This window comes from Clavelina lepadiformis, chromosome 5 (genome assembly GCF_947623445.1).
Source record: "Clavelina lepadiformis chromosome 5, kaClaLepa1.1, whole genome shotgun sequence".
In the NCBI taxonomy this organism is placed as follows: domain Eukaryota; kingdom Metazoa; phylum Chordata; class Ascidiacea; order Aplousobranchia; family Clavelinidae; genus Clavelina; species Clavelina lepadiformis.
Genome location: NC_135244.1, coordinates 16735172 through 16754384, shown reverse-complemented (window position 1 = coordinate 16754384; position 19213 = coordinate 16735172). Strand labels below are relative to the sequence as shown.

At 37.1% G+C, this 19213-nt stretch overlaps 22 non-coding genes across 22 annotated transcripts; all 22 read left to right on the top strand.

Annotated features, from left to right (window-relative positions):
* Nucleotides 1-664: 664 nt before the first annotated feature.
* Nucleotides 665-736, top strand: Trnag-ucc (transfer RNA glycine (anticodon UCC)). The gene has a single exon. It is a non-coding gene; the product is annotated as a tRNA-Gly (tRNA).
* A 206-nt stretch (nucleotides 737-942) lies between these two features.
* On the top strand, nucleotides 943-1014 carry Trnag-ucc (transfer RNA glycine (anticodon UCC)). The gene has a single exon. It is a non-coding gene; the product is annotated as a tRNA-Gly (tRNA).
* Nucleotides 1015-1511: 497 nt separating this feature from the next.
* Trnag-ucc (transfer RNA glycine (anticodon UCC)) lies at nucleotides 1512-1583 on the top strand. The gene has a single exon. It is a non-coding gene; the product is annotated as a tRNA-Gly (tRNA).
* Nucleotides 1584-2364: 781 nt separating this feature from the next.
* Trnag-ucc (transfer RNA glycine (anticodon UCC)) lies at nucleotides 2365-2436 on the top strand. The gene has a single exon. It is a non-coding gene; the product is annotated as a tRNA-Gly (tRNA).
* A 208-nt stretch (nucleotides 2437-2644) lies between these two features.
* On the top strand, nucleotides 2645-2716 carry Trnag-ucc (transfer RNA glycine (anticodon UCC)). The gene has a single exon. It is a non-coding gene; the product is annotated as a tRNA-Gly (tRNA).
* A 503-nt stretch (nucleotides 2717-3219) lies between these two features.
* Trnag-ucc (transfer RNA glycine (anticodon UCC)) lies at nucleotides 3220-3291 on the top strand. Its single transcript has one exon. It is a non-coding gene; the product is annotated as a tRNA-Gly (tRNA).
* A 214-nt stretch (nucleotides 3292-3505) lies between these two features.
* Nucleotides 3506-3577, top strand: Trnag-ucc (transfer RNA glycine (anticodon UCC)). The gene has a single exon. It is a non-coding gene; the product is annotated as a tRNA-Gly (tRNA).
* A 787-nt stretch (nucleotides 3578-4364) lies between these two features.
* Nucleotides 4365-4436, top strand: Trnag-ucc (transfer RNA glycine (anticodon UCC)). The gene has a single exon. It is a non-coding gene; the product is annotated as a tRNA-Gly (tRNA).
* A 206-nt stretch (nucleotides 4437-4642) lies between these two features.
* On the top strand, nucleotides 4643-4714 carry Trnag-ucc (transfer RNA glycine (anticodon UCC)). Its single transcript has one exon. It is a non-coding gene; the product is annotated as a tRNA-Gly (tRNA).
* Nucleotides 4715-4927: 213 nt separating this feature from the next.
* Nucleotides 4928-4999, top strand: Trnag-ucc (transfer RNA glycine (anticodon UCC)). Its single transcript has one exon. It is a non-coding gene; the product is annotated as a tRNA-Gly (tRNA).
* A 217-nt stretch (nucleotides 5000-5216) lies between these two features.
* On the top strand, nucleotides 5217-5288 carry Trnag-ucc (transfer RNA glycine (anticodon UCC)). Its single transcript has one exon. It is a non-coding gene; the product is annotated as a tRNA-Gly (tRNA).
* Nucleotides 5289-5786: 498 nt separating this feature from the next.
* Trnag-ucc (transfer RNA glycine (anticodon UCC)) lies at nucleotides 5787-5858 on the top strand. The gene has a single exon. It is a non-coding gene; the product is annotated as a tRNA-Gly (tRNA).
* Nucleotides 5859-6356: 498 nt separating this feature from the next.
* On the top strand, nucleotides 6357-6428 carry Trnag-ucc (transfer RNA glycine (anticodon UCC)). The gene has a single exon. It is a non-coding gene; the product is annotated as a tRNA-Gly (tRNA).
* Nucleotides 6429-6635: 207 nt separating this feature from the next.
* Trnag-ucc (transfer RNA glycine (anticodon UCC)) lies at nucleotides 6636-6707 on the top strand. The gene has a single exon. It is a non-coding gene; the product is annotated as a tRNA-Gly (tRNA).
* Nucleotides 6708-8903: 2196 nt separating this feature from the next.
* On the top strand, nucleotides 8904-8975 carry Trnag-ucc (transfer RNA glycine (anticodon UCC)). The gene has a single exon. It is a non-coding gene; the product is annotated as a tRNA-Gly (tRNA).
* A 217-nt stretch (nucleotides 8976-9192) lies between these two features.
* Trnag-ucc (transfer RNA glycine (anticodon UCC)) lies at nucleotides 9193-9264 on the top strand. Its single transcript has one exon. It is a non-coding gene; the product is annotated as a tRNA-Gly (tRNA).
* A 214-nt stretch (nucleotides 9265-9478) lies between these two features.
* Nucleotides 9479-9550, top strand: Trnag-ucc (transfer RNA glycine (anticodon UCC)). The gene has a single exon. It is a non-coding gene; the product is annotated as a tRNA-Gly (tRNA).
* A 212-nt stretch (nucleotides 9551-9762) lies between these two features.
* Trnag-ucc (transfer RNA glycine (anticodon UCC)) lies at nucleotides 9763-9834 on the top strand. The gene has a single exon. It is a non-coding gene; the product is annotated as a tRNA-Gly (tRNA).
* A 217-nt stretch (nucleotides 9835-10051) lies between these two features.
* Trnag-ucc (transfer RNA glycine (anticodon UCC)) lies at nucleotides 10052-10123 on the top strand. Its single transcript has one exon. It is a non-coding gene; the product is annotated as a tRNA-Gly (tRNA).
* Nucleotides 10124-11750: 1627 nt separating this feature from the next.
* On the top strand, nucleotides 11751-11822 carry Trnag-ucc (transfer RNA glycine (anticodon UCC)). The gene has a single exon. It is a non-coding gene; the product is annotated as a tRNA-Gly (tRNA).
* A 217-nt stretch (nucleotides 11823-12039) lies between these two features.
* Nucleotides 12040-12111, top strand: Trnag-ucc (transfer RNA glycine (anticodon UCC)). The gene has a single exon. It is a non-coding gene; the product is annotated as a tRNA-Gly (tRNA).
* A 693-nt stretch (nucleotides 12112-12804) lies between these two features.
* Trnag-ucc (transfer RNA glycine (anticodon UCC)) lies at nucleotides 12805-12876 on the top strand. The gene has a single exon. It is a non-coding gene; the product is annotated as a tRNA-Gly (tRNA).
* Nucleotides 12877-19213: the final 6337 nt, after the last annotated feature.

The following is a 19213-nucleotide window of genomic DNA, read 5'->3' as shown; positions in this document are numbered from 1 at the left end:
ACGTTTACTATTAGAAGCAGATTTATAGATTAGCATACTTTTTTTATTTGAGGTATATCTAAGTGGAAAACATTGTATTTTTGTATAACAGCAACAGCGTCGATAGTGTAACGATTAGCATTGGTGCCTTCCAAGCACTAGTTCCGAGTACGAGTCCCGAACGACGCAGACTAATTGAATTGTTTTTTTAAATTTCAGTTGATGCATAACAAAAAAAATACATTATATTCGATTTAAAACCGATGCATTGTATTCCTGCATTTCAACATCAGCGTAGATGGTGTAACATTTAACATTAGAAGCAGATATATAATTAGTATACTTTGTGTTAATTGAGGTATGTCTAAGACGAAAACATTGTATTCTTGAACTTCAGCAACAGCGTCGATGGTGTAACGATTAGCATTGGTGCCTTCCAAGCACTAGTTCCGGGTACAAATCCCGGTCGACGCAGACTAACTGAATTGTTTGTTTACTTTCAGTTGATGTATGACAAGAAAAATGCATTGTATTAATGTACATTCTGTACATGATAATTTTGCACTTCAACATCAACATCGATGGTGTAACCTTTATTATTAGAAGCAGAATTCTATATTAGCATACTTTTTTTAATTTAGGTATATCTAAGTGGAAAACATTGTATTCTTGTACAACAGCAACAGCGTCGATGGTGTAACGGTTAGCATTGGTGCCTTCCAAGCACTAGTTCCGGGTTCGACTCCCGGTCGACGCAGACTAATTGAATTCTTTGTTTACTTTCAGGTGATGAATAACAAGAAGAATGCATTGCATTCTGTGTACATCCTATACATAGCAATTCTGCACTGTAATATCGATGGTGTAACGTTTACTATTAGAAGCAGATTTATAGATTAGCATACTTTTTTTCTTTGAGGTATATCTAAGTGAAATACATCGTATTCTTGTAAAACAGCAACAGCGTCGATGGTGTAACGGTTAGCATTGGTGCCTTCCAAGCAATAGTTCCGGGTTCGACTCCCGGTCGACGCAGACTAACTGAATTGTTTGTTTACTTTCAGTTGATGTATGACAAAAAAAATGCATAGAATTCTGTCTACATTCTATACATGATAATTTTGCACTTCAACATCAACATCGATGGTGTAAACTTTACTATTAGATGCAGAATTCTATATTAGCATACATTTTTTAAATTTAGGTATATCTAAGTGGAAAACATTGTATTCTTGTACAACAGCAACAGCGTCGATGGTGTAACGGTTAGCATTGGTGCCTTCCAAGCACTAGTTCCGGATTCGACTCCCGCTCGACGCAGACTAACTGAATTCTTTGTTTACTTTCAGTTGATGCGTAACAAGAAGAATGCATTGTATTTTGTGTACATTCTATACATGGTAATTCTGCATTTCAACATCAAAATCGATGGTGTAACATTTACCATTAGAAGCAGATTTATAGATTAGCATATTTTTTTTAGTTGAGGTATATCTAAGTGGAAATCATTGTATTCTTGTACAACAGCAACAGCGTCGATAGTGTAACGGTTAGCATTGGTGCCTTCCAAGCACTAGTTCCGGGTTCGACTCCCGGTCGACGCAGACTAACTGAATTGTTTGTTTACTTTCAGGTGATGAATAACAAGAAAGATGCATTGCATTCTGTGTACATCCTATACATAGTAATTCTGCAGTGTAATATCGATGGTGTAACGTTTACTATTAGAAGCAGATTTATAGATTAGCATACTTTTTTTCTTTGAGGTATAAGTGATATAAGTGGAAAACATTGTATTCGTGTACAACAGCAACATCGTCGATGGTGTAACGGTTAGCATTGGTGCCTTCCAAGCACTAGTTCCGGGTTCGACTCCCGGTCAACGCAGACTAACTGAATTGTTTGTTTACTTTCAGTTCTTGCATAACAAAGAAGAATACATTGAATTTGGTATAAAACCCATGCATTGTATACAAGCATTTCAACATAAGCGTAGAAGGTGAGACATTTGGCATTAGAAGCAGATGTATAGAATTGTGCAATTACTTTTAGTTGACGTTCACCTAAGACCAAAACATTGTTCTGTTTCAATTTAGCAACAGCGTCGATGGTGTAACGGTTAGCATTGGTGCCTTCCTGGCACTAGTTCCGGATTCGACTCCCGGTCGACGCAGACTAACTGAATTCTTTGTTTACTTTCACTTGATGCATAACAAGAAGAATGCATTGTATTTTGTGTACATTCTATACATGGTAATTCTGCATTTCAACATCAACGTCGATGGTGTAACATTTACCATTAGAAGCAGATTTATAGATTAGCATATTTTTTTTAGTTGAGGTATATCTAATTGGAAATCATTGTATTCTTGCACAACAGCAACAGCGTCGATGGTGTAACGGTTAGCATTGGTGCCTTCCAAGCACTAGTTCCGGGTTCGACTCCCGGTCGACGCAGACTAACTGAATTGTTTGTTTACTTGCAGTTGATGTATAACAAGAAAGATTCATTGTATTGTGTATACATTCTATACATGATAATTGTGCACTTCAACATCGATGGTGTAACCTTAACTATTAGAAGCAGATTTATATATATTAGTATACTTTTTTTTATTGAGGTATATCTAAGTGTAAAACATTGTATTCTTGCACAACAGCAACAGCGTCGATGGTGTAACGGTTAGCATTGGTGCCTTCCAAGCACTAGTTCCGGGTTCGACTCCCGGTCGACGCAGACTAATTGAATTCTTTGTTTTCTTGCAGTTGATGTATAACAAGAAAGATGCATTGTATTAAGTGTACATTCTATAAATGATAATTCTGCACTTCAACATCAACATCGATGGTGTAACCTTTACTATTAGAAGCAGATTTATAGATTAGCATACTTCTTTTGTTTGAGGTATAAGTTATATAAGTGGAAAACATTGTATTCGTGTACAACAGCAACAGCGTCGATGGTGTAACGGTTAGCATTGGTGCCTTCCAAGCGCTAGTTCCGGTATCGACTCCCGGTCGACGCAGACTAACTGAATTGTTTGTTTACTTTCAGTTCATGCATAACAAAGAAGAATACATTGTATTTGGTATAAAACCCGTGCATTGTATACAAGCATTTCAACATCAGCGTAGAAGGTGTGACATTTAGCAAAAGAAGCAGATGTATAGTATTGTGCAATTAGTTTTAGTTGACGTTTATCTAAGACCAAAACATTGTTCTGTTTCAGTCTAGCAACAGCGTCGATGGTGTAACGGTTAGCATTGGTGCCTTCCAAGCACTAGTTCCGGGTTCGACTCCCGGTCGACGCAGACTAACTGAATTGTTTGTTTACTTTCAATTCTTGCATAACAAAGAAGAATACATTGTATTTGGTATAAAACCCATGCATTGTATACAAGCATTTCAACTTCAGCGTAGAAGGTGTGACATTTAGCAAAAGAAGCAGATGTATAGAATTGTGCAATTACTTTTAGTTGACGTTCACCTAAGAGCAAAACATTGTTCTGTTTCAATTTAGCAACAGCGTCGATGGTGTAACGGTTAGCATTGGTGCCTTCCAAGCACTAGTTCCGGGTTCGACTCCCGGTCGACGCAGACTAACTTAATTCTTTGTTTACTTTCAGTTGATGCATAACAAGAAGAATGCATTGTATTTTGTGTACATTCTATACATGGTAATTCTGCATTTCAACATCAACATCGATGGTGTAATATTTACCATTAGAAGCAGATTTATAGATTAGCATACTTCTTTTTTTTGAGGTATAAGTTATATAATTGGAAAACATTGTATTGGTGTACAACATCAACAGCGTCGATGGTGTAACGGTTAGCATTGGTGCCTTCCAAGCACTAGTTCCGGTATCGACTCCCGGTCGACGCAGGCTAACTGAATTGTTTGTTTACTTTCAGTTCATGCATAACAAAGAAGAATACATTGTATTTGGTATAAAACCCGTGCATTGTATACAAGCATTTCAACATCAGCGTAGAAGGTGTGACATTTAGCAAAAGAAGCAGATGTATAGAATTGTGCAATTAGTTTTAGTTGACGTTTATCTAAGACCAAAACATTGTTCTGTTTCACTTTAGCAACAGCGTCGATGGTGTAACGGTTAGCATTGGTGCCTTCCAAGCACTAGTTCCGGATTGGACTCCCGCTCGACACAGACTAAATGAATTCTTTGTTTACTTTCAGTTGATGCATAACAAGAGGAATGCATTGTATTTTGTGTACATTCTATATATGGTAATTCTGCATTTCAACATCAAAATCGATGGTGTAACATTTACCATTAGAAGCAGATTTATAGATTAGCATATTTTTTTTAGTTGAGGTATATCTAAGTGGAAATCATTGTATTCTTGTACAACAGCAACAGCGTCGATAGTGTAACGGTTAGCATTGGTGCCTTCCAAGCACTAGTTCCGGGTTCGACTCCCGGTCGACGCAGACTAACTGAATTGTTTGTTTACTTTCAGGTGATGAATAACAAGAAAGATGCATTGCATTCTGTGTACATCCTATACATAGTAATTCTGCAGTGTAATATCGATGGTGTAACGTTTACTATTAGAAGCAGATTTATAGATTAGCATACTTTTTTTCTTTGAGGTATATCTAAGTGAAATACATTGTATTCTTTTAAAACAGCAACAGCGTCGATGGTGTAACGGTTAGCATTGGTGCCTTCCAAGCACTAGTTCCGGGTTTGACTCCCGGTCGACGCAGACTAATTGAATTCTTTGTTTTCTTGCAGTTGATGTATAACATGAAAGATGCATTGTATTAAGTGTACATTCTATACATGATAATTCTGCACTTCAACATCAACATCGATGGTGTAACCTTTACTATTAGAAGCAGAATTCTATATTAGCATACTTTTTTTTAATTTAGGTATATCTAAGTGGAAAACATTGTATTCTTGTACAACAGCAACAGCGTCGATGGTGTAACGGTTAGCATTGGTGCCTTCCAAGCACTAGTTCCGGGTTCGACTCCCGGTCGACGCAGACTAATTGAATTCTTTGTTTTCTTGCAGTTGATGTATAACAAGAAAGATGCATTGTATTAAGTGTACATTCTATAAATGATAATTCTGCACTTCAACATCAACATCGATGGTGTAACCTTTACTATTAGAAGCAGATTTATAGATTAGCATACTTCTTTTATTTGAGGTATAAGTTATATAAGTGGAAAACATTGTATTCGTGTACAACAGCAACAGCGTCGATGGTGTAACGGTTAGCATTGGTGCCTTCCAAGCACTAGTTCCGGTATCGATTCCCGGTCGACGCAGACTAACTGAATTGTTTGTTTACTTTCAGTTCATGCATAACAAAGAAGAATACATTGTATTTGGTATAAAACCCATGCATTGTATACAAGCATTTCAACATCAGCGTAGAAGGTGTGACATTTAGCAAAAGAAGCAGATGTATAGAATTGTGCAATTAGTTTTAGTTGACGTTTATCTAAGACCAAAACATTGTTCTGTTTCACTTTAGCAACAGCGTCGATGGTGTAACGGTTAGCATTGGTGCCTTCCAAGCACTAGTTCCGGATTCGACTCCCGCTCGACGCAGACTAAATGAATTCTTTGTTTACTTTCAGTTGATGTATAACAAGAGGAATGCATTGTATTTTGTGTACATTCTATATATGATAATTCTGCATTTCAACATCAAAATCGATGGTGTAACATTTACCATTAGAAGCAGATTTATAGATTAGCATATTTTTTTTAGTTGAGGTATATCTAAGTGGAAATCATTGTATTCTTGTACAACAGCAACAGCGTCGATGGTGTAACGGTTAGCATTGGTGCCTTCCAAGCACTAGTTCCGGGTTCGACTCCCGGTCGACGCAGACTAACTGAATTGTTTGTTTACTTTCAGTTCATGCATAACAAAGAAGAATACATTGTATTTGGTATAAAACCCATGCATTGTATACAAGCAATTCAACATAAGCGTAGAAGGTGAGACATTTAGCATTAGAAGCAGATGTATAGAATTGTGCAATTACTTTTAGTTGACGTTCACCTAAGACCAAAACATTGTTCTGTTTCAGTTTAGCAACAGCGTCGATGGTGTAACGGTTAGCATTGGTGCCTTCCTGGCACTAGTTCCGGATTCGACTCCCGGTCGACGCAGACTAACTGAATTCTTTGTTTACTTTCAGTTGATGCATAACAAGAAGAATGCATTGTATTTTGTGTACATTCTATACATGGTAATTCTGCATTTCAACATCAACGTCGATGGTGTAACATTTACCATTAGAAGCAGATTTATAGATTAGCATATTTTTTTTAGTTGAGGTATATCTAAGTGGAAAACCTTGTATTCATGCACAACAGCAACAGCGTCGATGGTGTAACGGTTAGCATTGGTGCCTTCCAAGCACTAGTTCCGGGTTCGACTCCCGGTCGACGCGGACTAACTGAATTGTTTTTTACTTGCAGTTGATGTATAACAAGAAAGATTCATTGTATTGTGTATACATTCTATACATGATAATTGTGCACTTCAACATCGATGGTGTAACCTTTACTATTAGAAGCAGATTTATATATATTAGTATACTTTTTTTTATTAAGGTATATCTAAGTGTAAAACATTGTATTCTTGCACAACAGCAACAGCGTCGATGGTGTAACGGTTAGCATTGGTGCCTTCCAAGCACTAGTTCCGGGTTTGACTCCCGGTCGACGCAGACTAATTGAATTCTTTGTTTTCTTGCAGTTGATGTATAACAAGAAAGATGCATTGTATTAAGTGTACATCCTATAAATGATAATTCTGCACTTCAACATCAACATCGATGGTGTAACCTTTACTATTAGAAGCAGATTTATAGATTAGCATACTTCTTTTATTTGAGGTATGAGTTATATAAGTGGAAAACATTGTATTCGTGTACAACAGCAACAGCGTCGATGGTGTAACGGTTAGCATTGGTGCCTTCCAAGCGCTAGTTCCGGTATCGACTCCCGGTCGACGCAGACTAACTGAATTGTTTGTTTACTTTCAGTTCATGCATAACAAAGAAGAATACATTGTATTTGGTATAAAACCCATGCATTGTATACAAGCATTTCAACATCAGCGTAGAAGGTGTGACATTTAGCAAAAGAAGCAGATGTATAGAATTGTGCAATTAGTTTTAGTTGACGTTTATCTAAGACCAAAACATTGTTCTGTTTCAGTCTAGCAACAGCGACGATGGTGTAACGGTTAGCATTGGTGCCTTCCAAGCACTAGTTCCGGTTTCGACTCCCGGTCGACGCAGACTAACTGAATTGTTTGTTTACTTTCAGTTCTTGCATAACAAAGAAGAATACATTGTATTTGGTATAAAACCCATGCATTGTATACAAGCATTTCAACTTCAGCGTAGAAGGTGTGACATTTAGCATTAGAAGCAGATGTATAGAATTGTGCAAATAGTTTTAGTTGACGTTTATCTAAGACCAAAACATTGTTCTGTTTCACTTTAGAAACAGCGTAGATGGTGTAACGGTTAGCATTGGTGCCTTCCAAGCACTAGTTCCGGATTCGACTCCCGCTCGACGCAGAATAACTGAATTGTTTGTTTACTTTCAGGGGATGAATAACAAGAAGAATGCATTGCATTCTGTGTACATACTATACATAGTAATTCTGCACTGCAATATCGATGGTGTAACCTTTACTATTAGATGCAGATTTATATATTAGCATACTTTTTTTATTTGAGGTATATCTAAGTGAAATACATTGTATTCTTGTAAAACAGCAACAGCGTCGATGGTGTAACGGTTAGCATTGGTGCCTTCCAAGCACTAGTTCCGAATTCGACTCCCGCTCGACGCAGACTAACTGAATTCTTTGTTTACTTTCAGTCGATGCATAACAAAGAAGAATACATTTTATTTGGTATAAAACCCATGCATTGTGTACAAGCATTTCAACATCAGCGTAGAAAGTGAGACATTTAGCATTAGAAGCAGATGTATACAATTGTGCAATTACTTTTAGTTGACGTTTACCTAAGACCAAAACATTGTTCTGTTTCAATTTAGCAACAGCGTCGATGGTGTAACGGTTAGCATTGGTGCCTTCCAAGCAATAGTTCCGGATTCGACTCCCGGTCGACGAAGACTAACTGAATTCTTTGTTTACTTTCAGTTGATGCATAACAAGAAGAATGCATTGTATTTTGTGTACATTCTATAGATGGTAATTCTGCATTTCAACATCAACGTCGATGGTGTAACATTTACCATTAGAAGCAGATTTATAGATTAGCATATTTTTTTTAGTTGAGGTATATCTAAGTGGAAATCATTGTATTCATGCACAACAGCAACAGCGTCGATGGTGTAACGGTTAGCATTGGTGCCTTCCAAGCACTAGTTCCGGTATCGACTCCCGGTCGACGCAGACTAACTGAATTCTTTGTTTACTTTCAGTTGATGCATAACAAGAAGAATGCATTGTATTTTGTGTACATTCTATACATGGTAATTTTGCATTTCAACATCAACATCGATGGTGTAACATTTACCATTAGAAGCAGATTTATAGATTAGCATATTTTTTTTAGTTGAGGTATATCTAAGTGGAAATCATTGTATTCTTGTACAACAGCAACAGCGTCGATGGTGCGGTTAGCATTGGTGCCTTCCAAGCACTAGTTTCGGGTTCGACTCCCGGTCGACGCAGACTAACTGAATTGTTTGTTTACTTTCAGGTGATGAATAACAAGAAGAATGCATTGCATTCTGTGTACATACTATACATAGTAATTCTGCACTGCAATATCGATGATGTAACGTTTACTATTAGAAGCAGATTTATATATTAGCATACTTTTTTTATTTGAAGTATATCTAAGTGAAATACATTGTATTCTTGTAAAAAAGCAACAGCGTCGATGGTGTAACGGTTAGCATTGGTGCCTTCCAAGCACTAGTTCCGGGTTCGACTCCCGGTCGACGCAGACTAATTGAATTCTTTGTTTTCTTGCAGTTGATGTATAACAAGAAAGATGCATTGTATTAAGTGTACATTCTATACATGATAATTCTGCACTTCAACATCAACATCGATGGTGTAACCTTTACTATTAGATGCAGATTTATAGATTAGCATACTTCTTTTATTTGAGGTATAAGTTATATAAGTGGAAAACATTGTATTCGTGTACAACAGCAACAGCGTCGATGGTGTAACGGTTAGCATTGGTGCCTTCCAAGCACTAGTTCCGGGTTCGACTCCCGGTTGACGCAGACTAACTGAATTGTTTGTTTATTTTCAGTTCTTGCATAACAAAGAAGAATACATTGTATTTGGTATAAAACCCATGCATTGTATACAAGCATTTCAACATCAGCGTAGAAGGTGAGACATTTAGCATTAGAAACAGATGTATAGAATTGTGCAACTACTTTTAGTTGACGTTTACCTAAGACCAAAACATTGTTCTGTTTCAATTTAGCAACAGCGTCGATGGTGTAACGGTTATCATTGGTGCCTTCCAAGCACTAGTTCCGGATTCGACTCCCGGTCGACGCAGACTAACTGAATTCTTTGTTTACTTTCAGTTGATGCATAACAAGAAGAATGCATTGTATTTTGTGTACATTCTATACATGGTAATTCTGCATTTCATCATCAACGTCGATGGTGTAACATTTACCATTAGGAGCAGATTTATAGATTAGCATATTTTTTTTAGTTGAGGTATATCTAAGTGGAAATCATTGTATTCTTGCACAACAGCAACAGCGTCGATGGTGTAACGGTTAGCATTGGTGCCTTCCAAGCACTAGTTCCGGGTTCGACTCCCGGTCAACGCAGACTAATTGAATTCTTTGTTTTCTTGCAGTTGATGTATAACAAGAAAGATGCATTGTATTAAATGCACATTCTATACATGATAATTCTGCACTTCAACATCAACATCGATGGTGTAACCTTTACTATTAGATGCAGATTTATAGATTAGCATACTTCTTTTATTTGAGGTATAAGTTATATAAGTGGAAAACATTGTATTCGTGTACAACAGCAACAGCGTCGATGGTGTAACGGTTAGCATTGGTGCCTTCCAAGCACTAGTTCCGGGTTCGACTCCCGGTCGACGCAGACTAACTGAATTCTTTGTTTACTTTCAGTTCATGCATAACAAAGAAGAATACATTGTATTTGGTATAAAACCCATGCATTGTATACAAGCATTTCAACATCAGCGTAGAAGGTGACAAATTTAGCATTAGAAGCAGATGTATAGAATTGTGCAATTACTTTTAGTTGACGTTTACCTAAGACAAAACATTGTTCTGTTTCACTTTAGCAACAGCGTAGATGTTGTAACGGTTAGCATTGGTGCCTTCCAAGCACTAGTTCCGGATTCGACTCCCGGTCGACGCAGACTAATTGAATTCTTTGTTTTCTTGCAGTTGATGTATAACAAGAAAGATGCATTGTATTAAGTGTACATTCTATAAATGATAATTCTGCACTTCAACATCAACATCGATGGTGTAACCTTTACTATTAGAAGCAGATTTATAGATTAGCATACTTTTTTTAGTTGAGGTATATCTAAGTGAAATACATTGTATTCTTGTAAAACAGCAACAGCGTCGTTGGTGTAACGGTTAGCATTGGTGCCTTCCAAGCACTAGTTCCGGGTTTGACTCCCGGTCGACGCAGACTAATTGAATTCTTTGTTTACTTTCAGTTCATGCATAACAAAGAAGAATACATTGTATTTGGTATAAAACCCATGCATTGTATACAAGCATTTCAACATCAGCGTAGAAGGTGTGACATTTAGCATTAGAAGCAGATGTATAGAATTGTGCAATTAGTTTTAGTTGACGTTTATCTAAGACAAAACATTGTTCTGTTTCACTTTAGCAACAGCGTAGATGTTGTAACGGTTAGCATTGGTGCCTTCCAAGCACTAGTTCCGGATTCGACTCCCGGTCGACGCAGACTAACTGAATTGTTTGTTTACTTTCAGGTGATGAATAACAAGAAGAATGCATTGCATTCTGTGTACAAACTATACATAGTAATTCTGCACTGCAATATCGATGGTGTAACGTTTACTATTAGAAGCAGATTTATATATTAGCATACTTTTTTTATTTGAGGTATATCTAAGTGAAATACATTGTATTCTTGTAAAACAGCAAAAGCGTCGATGGTGTAACGGTTAGCATTGGTGCCTTCCAAGCACTAGTTCCGAATTCGACTCCCGCTCGACGCAGACTAACTGAATTCTTTGTTTACTTTCAGTTGATGCATAACAAGAAGAATGCATTGTATTTTGTGTACATTCTATACATGGTAATTCTGCACTTCAACATCAACATCGATGGTGTAACATTTACCATTAGAAGCAGATTTATAGATTAGCATATTTTTTTTAGTTGAGGTATATCTAAGTGGAAATCATTGTATTCTTGTACAACAGCAACAGCGTCGATGGTGCGGTTAGCATTGGTGCCTTCCAAGCACTAGTTCCGGGTTCTACTCCCGGTCGACGCAGACTAACTGAATGTTTTGTTTATATTCAGTTGATGTATAACAAAGAAGAATACATTGTATTCGGTACAAAACCCATTCATTGTATGCCAGCATTTCAACATCAGCGTAGATGGTGTGACATTTAGCAATAGAAGCAGATGTATAGAATTGTGCAATTAATTTTAGTTGACGTTTACCTAAGAGGAAAATATTTTTCTTTTTCACTTCAGCAACAGCGTCGATGGTGTAATGGTTAGCATTGGTGCCTTCCAAGCACTAGTTCCGGGTTCGACTCCCGGTCGACGCAGACTAACTGAATTGTTTGTTTACATTCAGTTGATGTATAACAAGAAAGATAAATTGTATTGTGTGTACATTCTATACATGATAATTCTGCACTTCAACATCAACATCGATGGTGTAACCTTCACTATTAGAAGCAGATTTATAGATTCGCATACTTCTTTTATTTGAGGTATAAGTTATATAATTGGAAAACATTGTATTGGTATACAACATCAACAGCGTCGATGGTGTAACGGTTAGCATTGGTGCCTTCCAAGCACTAGTTCCGGGTTCGACTCCCGGTCGACGCAGACTATCTGAATTGTTTGTTTACTTGCAGTTGATGCATAACAAATAAGAATACATTGTATTTGGTATAAAACCCATGCATTGTATTCCAGCATTTCAACATCAACATCGATGGTGTAACCTTCACTATTAGAAGCAGATTTATAGATTAGCATACCTCTTTTTAATTGAGGTATATCTAAGTGGAAATCATTGTATTCTTGTACAACAACAACAGCGTCGATGGTGTAACGGTTAGCATTGGTTCCTTCCAAGCACTAGATCCGGGTTCGACTCCTGGTCGACGCAAACTAATTGAATTGTTTTTTTACTTCCAGTTGATGCATCACAAAGAAGAATACATTGTATTCGGTATAAAAATCATGCATTGTATTCCGGCATTTCAACATGAGCGTAGATGGTGTGACATTTAGCATTAGAAGCAGATGTATAGAATTGTGCAATATGTTTTAGTTAACGTTTCCTCAAGTGGAAAACATTGTTGTTTTTCACTTCAGCAAAAGCGTTGGTGGTGTAACTGTTAGCATTGGTGCCATTGTATTCTGTGTACATTCCTTACATGGTAATTCTGCACTTCAACATCAACATCGATGTTGAAACATTTACTATTAGAAGCAGATTTATGGATTGGTATACTTTTTTTTAATTGAGTTATATCTAAGTGGAAAACATTGTATTCTTGTACAACAGCAACAGCGTCGATGGTGTAACGGTTAGCATTGGTGCCTTCCAAGCACTAGATCCGGGTTCGACTCCTGGTCGACGCAGACTAATTGAATTATCTTTTTACCTTCAGTTGATGCATAAGAAGGAAGAATACATTGTATTCTGTATACAGTCTATACATTGCAAACCTACTCTTCAACATCAGGGACGATGATCTAACATTTAGAATTCGTAGCAGATTTATATATTAGTATATTTTTTTAATTGAGGTATATATAAGTGGAAAACATTGTATTCTTGTACCACAGCAACAGCGTCGATGGTATAACGGTTAGCATTGGTGCCTTCCAAGCACTAGTTCCGGTTTCGACTCCCGGTCGACGCAGACTAATTGAATTTTTTGTTTAATTTCAGTTGAAGAATAACAAGAAGAATGCATTGCATTCTGTGTACATTCTATACATGATAATTCTGCACTGCAACATCGATGGTGTAACGTTTGCTATTACAAGCAGATTTGTAGATTAGCATACTTTTTTTAGTTGAGGTATGTCTAAGAATAAAACATTGTATTCTTGTACAACTGAATTGTTTGTTTACATTCAGTTGATGTATAACAAAGAAGAATACATTGCATTCGGTACAAATCCCATGCATTGTATGCCAGCATTTCAACATCAGCGTAGATAGTGTGACATTTAGCATTAGAAGCAGATGTGTAGAATTGTGCAATTACTTTTAATTGACGTTTACTTAAGAGGAAAACATTGTTCTTTTTCACTTCAGCAAAAGCGTAAATGGTGTAACGGTTAGCATTGGTGCCTTCCAAGCACTAGTTCCGGAATTGACACGCGGTCGACGAGTATTAACTGAATTGTTTGTTTACTTTCGGTTGATGTATAACAAGAAAAATGCATTGTATTCTGTGTACATTCCATACATGGTAATTCTGCATTTCAACATCAACATCGATAGTGTAACCTTTACTATTAGAAGCAGATTTATAGATTGGCAAACTTTTTTTTAATTGAGGTATATCTAAGTGGAAAACATTGTATTCTTGTACAACAGCAACAGCGTCGATGGTGTAACGGTTAGCATTGGTGCCTTCCAAGCACTAGCTCCGGGTTCGACTTCCTGTCGACGCAGACTAATTAGATGCCCATGCATTTTATTCCTGCATTTCTACATGAGCGTAGATGGTGTAACATTTAGCAATACAAGCAGATGTATAGAATTGTTTAATTAGTTTTAGTTGAATTTTACCTAAGAGAAAAACATTGTTCTTATTCATTTCAGCAACAGAGTCGATGGTGTAACGGTTAGCATTGGTGCCTTCCAAGCACTAGTTCCGGGTTCGACTACCTGTCGACGCAGACTAATTAGATGCCCATGCATTGTATTCCTGCATTTCTACATGAGCGTAGATGGTGTAACATTTAGCATTACAAGCAGATGTATAGAATTGTGTAATTAGTTTTAGTTGAATTTTACCTAAGAGAAAAACATTGTTCTTATTCATTTCGGCAACAGCGTCGACGTTGTAACGGTTAGCATTGGTGCCTTCCAAGCACTAGTTCCAGGTTCGACTACCGGTCGATGCAGACTAACTGAATTGTTTGTATACTTGCAGTTGATGTTGTAACGGTTAGCATTGGTGCCTTCCAAGCACTAGTTCCGGGTTCGACTCCCGGTCGACCCAAACTAACTGATTTGTCATTTTACTTTCCGTTGATGCATAACAATAAGAATCCGTTGTTTTCTATATACAATCTATACATGAAAATTCTGAATTCCAACATCAACATTGATAGTGTAACATTTAGCATTAGCAGCAGATTTATAGATTAACAAACTTTGATTGAGCTATAATTAAGTCCAAAACATTGTATCTAAGAGGAAAACATTGTATTCTTGTTCTTCAGCAACAGCGTCGACTGTTGAACGGTTAGCATTGGTGCATTCCAAGCACTAGTTTCGGGATCGACTCCCGGTCGACGCAGACTAATTCAATTATCATTTTACTTTCAGTTCATCTCCTGCGTCAGCTTCATTTCAACGTCAGCGTCGATGGTTTAACTTTAACATATAGCATTAGAAGCAGATTTATAGATTAATATATTTTTTTTTAATTGAAGTTTATCTAAGTGGAAAACGTTGTATTCTTGTACTTCAGCAACACCGTCGACGGTGTAACGCATGGCTGTCAAACTCAATCGCACCAAGGGCCAAGACTCAATACTTTTTTAACGCTGCGGGCCGTATGGATGATAAATTGATAACTAATTGAATGTTTCGTAACTTGATGTGATTTTATTAAACGTTTTGCGACACCAGTACATTAATTGGAACAGGCAGCGAAATAAAACCAAATTTTTTATGTTTAAAGCTCAGTGTAGTATTCTTCTTCGAAAATAAATCGCACAAATACCTACGAAAAAAAGTAAAAATACGTCGCACTCGATGATGTACCCTACCAAGAAGTAGAATAAAAGCTCACCTACCACGAAGTAGGCTTATTATTGAAAACAAGGCTTTGGGGAAAACCAGTCTATTTCACGGAATTTCGGCCGTGTAATCAGTTGGAACAACGTGAATTGAAAACTATTTTGTTAAATTTGTGCTGCATTTTACGATGTTTAAAGAAGCCGCTCTCAAATATGAGCACAAAGTAAACTGATAAAATAAATATATAAAAAATGAATGTACGCGACTTACGGTATGCTGTATCTATAAGCTCATACGCAGAAATGCAATAACAAGATTCTGTCAAACACGACCATACTACAGGTAACCTGTATAAAAAAATGTAAATGAAACTGTGCATTTGAAAGTTAAAAGGTTAGCAAATTAAAGCATTCCACTGTCTTTACTTCATTGGTACCACTTTATCAGCGCTGGATGTTTGACATCTTTTTATGGAAACAAGTTTGTTAATGTTTGGGGTAAGACTTTGTGTTGTCGAAATTCTTAAAATGGACTGTGGGTGTTCATCAGTAAAACGACTTCTGTGTGATGTTTTGTTAATCTTCGTCACAGAAAATAACTGTTCACATTGATATGTGCTACCAAACATACAAAAGGTTCGAGCCGCATGTAGACGGAGATGGGGCACTGTTTCAGGAATGAAGTAAATAAATTTTGTAGGCCCAACTGTGCTGTACTTTTCTTTTAGTGTCCCATTACACTGCAGTTCTATAAGAACCATCTGAATATTTGCAGGCGCAGTTTCTACGTCAACTGCAAATGGATTGCGTAGCAGCTCAAAATTACTTTTCTGTGATTCAAAGTCACCAAAACGTCGTGTAAACTAGGAGCGAAGTTCGCTCAGTTTTTCAGCATAACATTAGAGTTGATGCATAACATAGAAGAATACATCGTATTCTGAATAAAATCTATACATTGTATTCCTGCATTTCAACATGAGTGTCGATGGTTTAACATTTAACGTTAGAAGCAGATATAAAATTATTGTGTAATAAGTTTTAGTTGACGTATATCTAAGAGAAAAACAGTGTTCTTATTCACTTCATCTACAGCGGCGATGGTGTAACTGTTGGCATTGGTTCTTTCCAAGCACTATTTCCGGATTCGACTCCCGGTCGATGTAGATCAATTGAAATATAATTTTAATTTCTGTTGATGCGTAACAAAGAAGGAAACATTATATTGTAAATAAAATCCATGCATTGTACTCCTGCACTTAACATCAGCGTCGATGATTTAACATATGGCATTAGAAGCAGATTTATAGATTAGTATAACTTGTTTTAATTGAGGTATATGTAAGAGTAAAACATTGTATTCTTGTTATTTAGCAACAGCGGCGATGGGGTAACGGTTAGCAATAGTGCCTTCCAAGCACTACTTCTGGGTTCGACTCCCGATCGTCGCAGCCTGATTGAATTGTCATATTAAATTCTGTTGATGCAAATTATACAATAATACCTTATATTTCCGCGCTTCAACATCAACGTCGATGTTGCAACAGTTAGTATTAGATGCAGATATATATACAGGGTTGCCATCAGTCTCAACTCAAAAATAAGGACGACTAGAAAATGAACGAGGAATACCACCAGACTAGACGACTAGAAATGAACGACTAGAAATGAACGAGGAATACCAGACACTATATGCATGTTCATAATTTTGGTATCTCTTTGTTACAAAATGGTATCGTAAAGGTGACAAAATGCCCAAAATAAGGACAAAAGTGCCCACCTCCGCCCTAAAAATAAGGACGAAAGTGAAAATAAGGACATTTCTTAGAAAAAAGGACAAACATATTTTCTAAGACACGAACCTTTAAAATAAGGACAAATCTTAGAAATAAGGACGGTATGGCAACCCTGTATATATATAAGAAGAATGTAAGTAGTTTTAGTTGACGTATATCTAAAAAGAAAACATTGCATTTTTTCACTTCAACATCAAAGTCGATGGTGTAACGGTTAGCATTGGTGCCTTCCAAGCACTATTTCCGGGTTCGACTCCCGGTCGACGTAGATCAATTGAATTGAATTATTTTTTCCCGTCAGCAGCAGCGTCGATGGTCTAATAGTTAGCTTTGATGCTTTCCAAGTACTTGTTCCGGGTTCGAAACCCGGTCGACCCAGTTTTATTAAATAGTACGTTTCGTTTCAGTTGTTGCATAAATTAGAGGAATACATATCGTTCTTGTATTTCAACATCAGCGTCGATTGGGCAAAAGTTGGCATTAGCATCAGATTGATAAAATAGTATATAAAGTTTTAGTTGACGTATTTTTAAGAGAAATACATTTTATTCTTGCAAGTCAACAACAGCGTCGATGGTGCAACGGTAAGAAATGGTGCCTTCCAAACATTAGTTCGGTGTTCGACTCCAGGTTGACGCAGGTGAATTGAATTGCAATTTTGGTTTCAGTTAATGCAATGAAGAATCCTTTTTTTTCGGTATATATAATCGATACCTTGCATTCTGAATTTCAACATTAGCTTCGATGGTGCAACAATTATCAATAGAAGCAGATTAATTAAGTAGTATATATAGTTTTTGTTTAAGTATATACTAAAAAAGAATACATTCTTTTCTGGCACTTTAGCAAGAGCGTTGATGGTGTGACGGTTAGCATTGGAAGGCATCAATGCCAATCCCTTCCCGCTTTAGGCAGATTAATTGAATAGTAATTTTCGTTTCAATTGATGTATAACTAAGTGGAAAACATTGTAGTCTTGCACTTCAGTAATAGCGTCCATTGTGTTTCAGTTTGCATTGGTGCCTTCAAGCAATAGTTTCGATTCGACTAAAGGTCATCGCAGATTAATTGAATACAGTGGGACCTCGTTAATCCGGACCCCGAACAACCGGAATCCCCGCTATCCGACACAAAACTGCCGGGAACGGATTTCTTCCTATGCATTTTACCCCTTTAATCCGGAAACCCCGCTGTCCGACTCCGACACAAAAGTTTTGGAACAAATGTGCTAAATCAATAGCAATAAAATCCGATAAACCGGATTATTAACAATTAAGCGAAAATAATTCACGATTGTCCTAATACACTATGTACACTGGGTAGTTAGTTGACGAAACAATAGCCGATTATCTACGCATAATAACGTTGCGGTCTTTATTGATTCAAAAGTACAGTACTGTACAGCATTGCGCTTTGTAAAAAATTTTAGCCGCACAGCTTTTTAGTCATACTATGAAATACTGTACAGTATTTTAGAAACGAAAAAATAAATTGTTCATCAACAGTAACAAACAACACTTCCGCGGTCGCAAAAAAATACGTACATTACATCGGTTGAGTGCGGCAATCTATTGAAGACATACTGCTGCAACTCAATTGTGCGATCAGCTTTTGATATCGCATTGCGCAAAGATTGGAAACAGGTCAAAGAAAGTTCAAGACTGCTGGTCCCGCCGGAATGCTTCGCCATGCAAGAGCGGTTGTCAAACCGATTTGCGGCCGAATGTTCGTCACTTGGAGAGCATTCGTCTTTAATACGGTGGTTCTGGGGTTCGACATTGGGTCGGATCATACAAAAAATATAATTTTATTTTAGTTGCTGTCCAGCCAGAAAGTCGGTACTTAGAATTGGAGTAAGGTGCATACTGCGTTTTGAACACGGTGCTGCATTTGCAAGATTGATTGATTTTTTACTTTCCGATAATCCGGAAACCCCGCTAAACCGACATTTTTTGACGAAACGAAGTGGTCCGGATTAACGAGGTCTCACTGTAGTATAATTTTTTGGCTAACTGGGAGAAATAAATTGTGTTCCCCCACTTCAACATCATCGTCGATAGTGAAATAGTTAGCATTAGAGCCAGATTAATAGGATAGTAATTTTAGTTTTAGTTGATGTATATCTTACACGAAAAATTGTATTCTTTCACTTCGGCAACAACGTGGATGGTGTAACGGTTAGCATTGCTGCCTTCCAG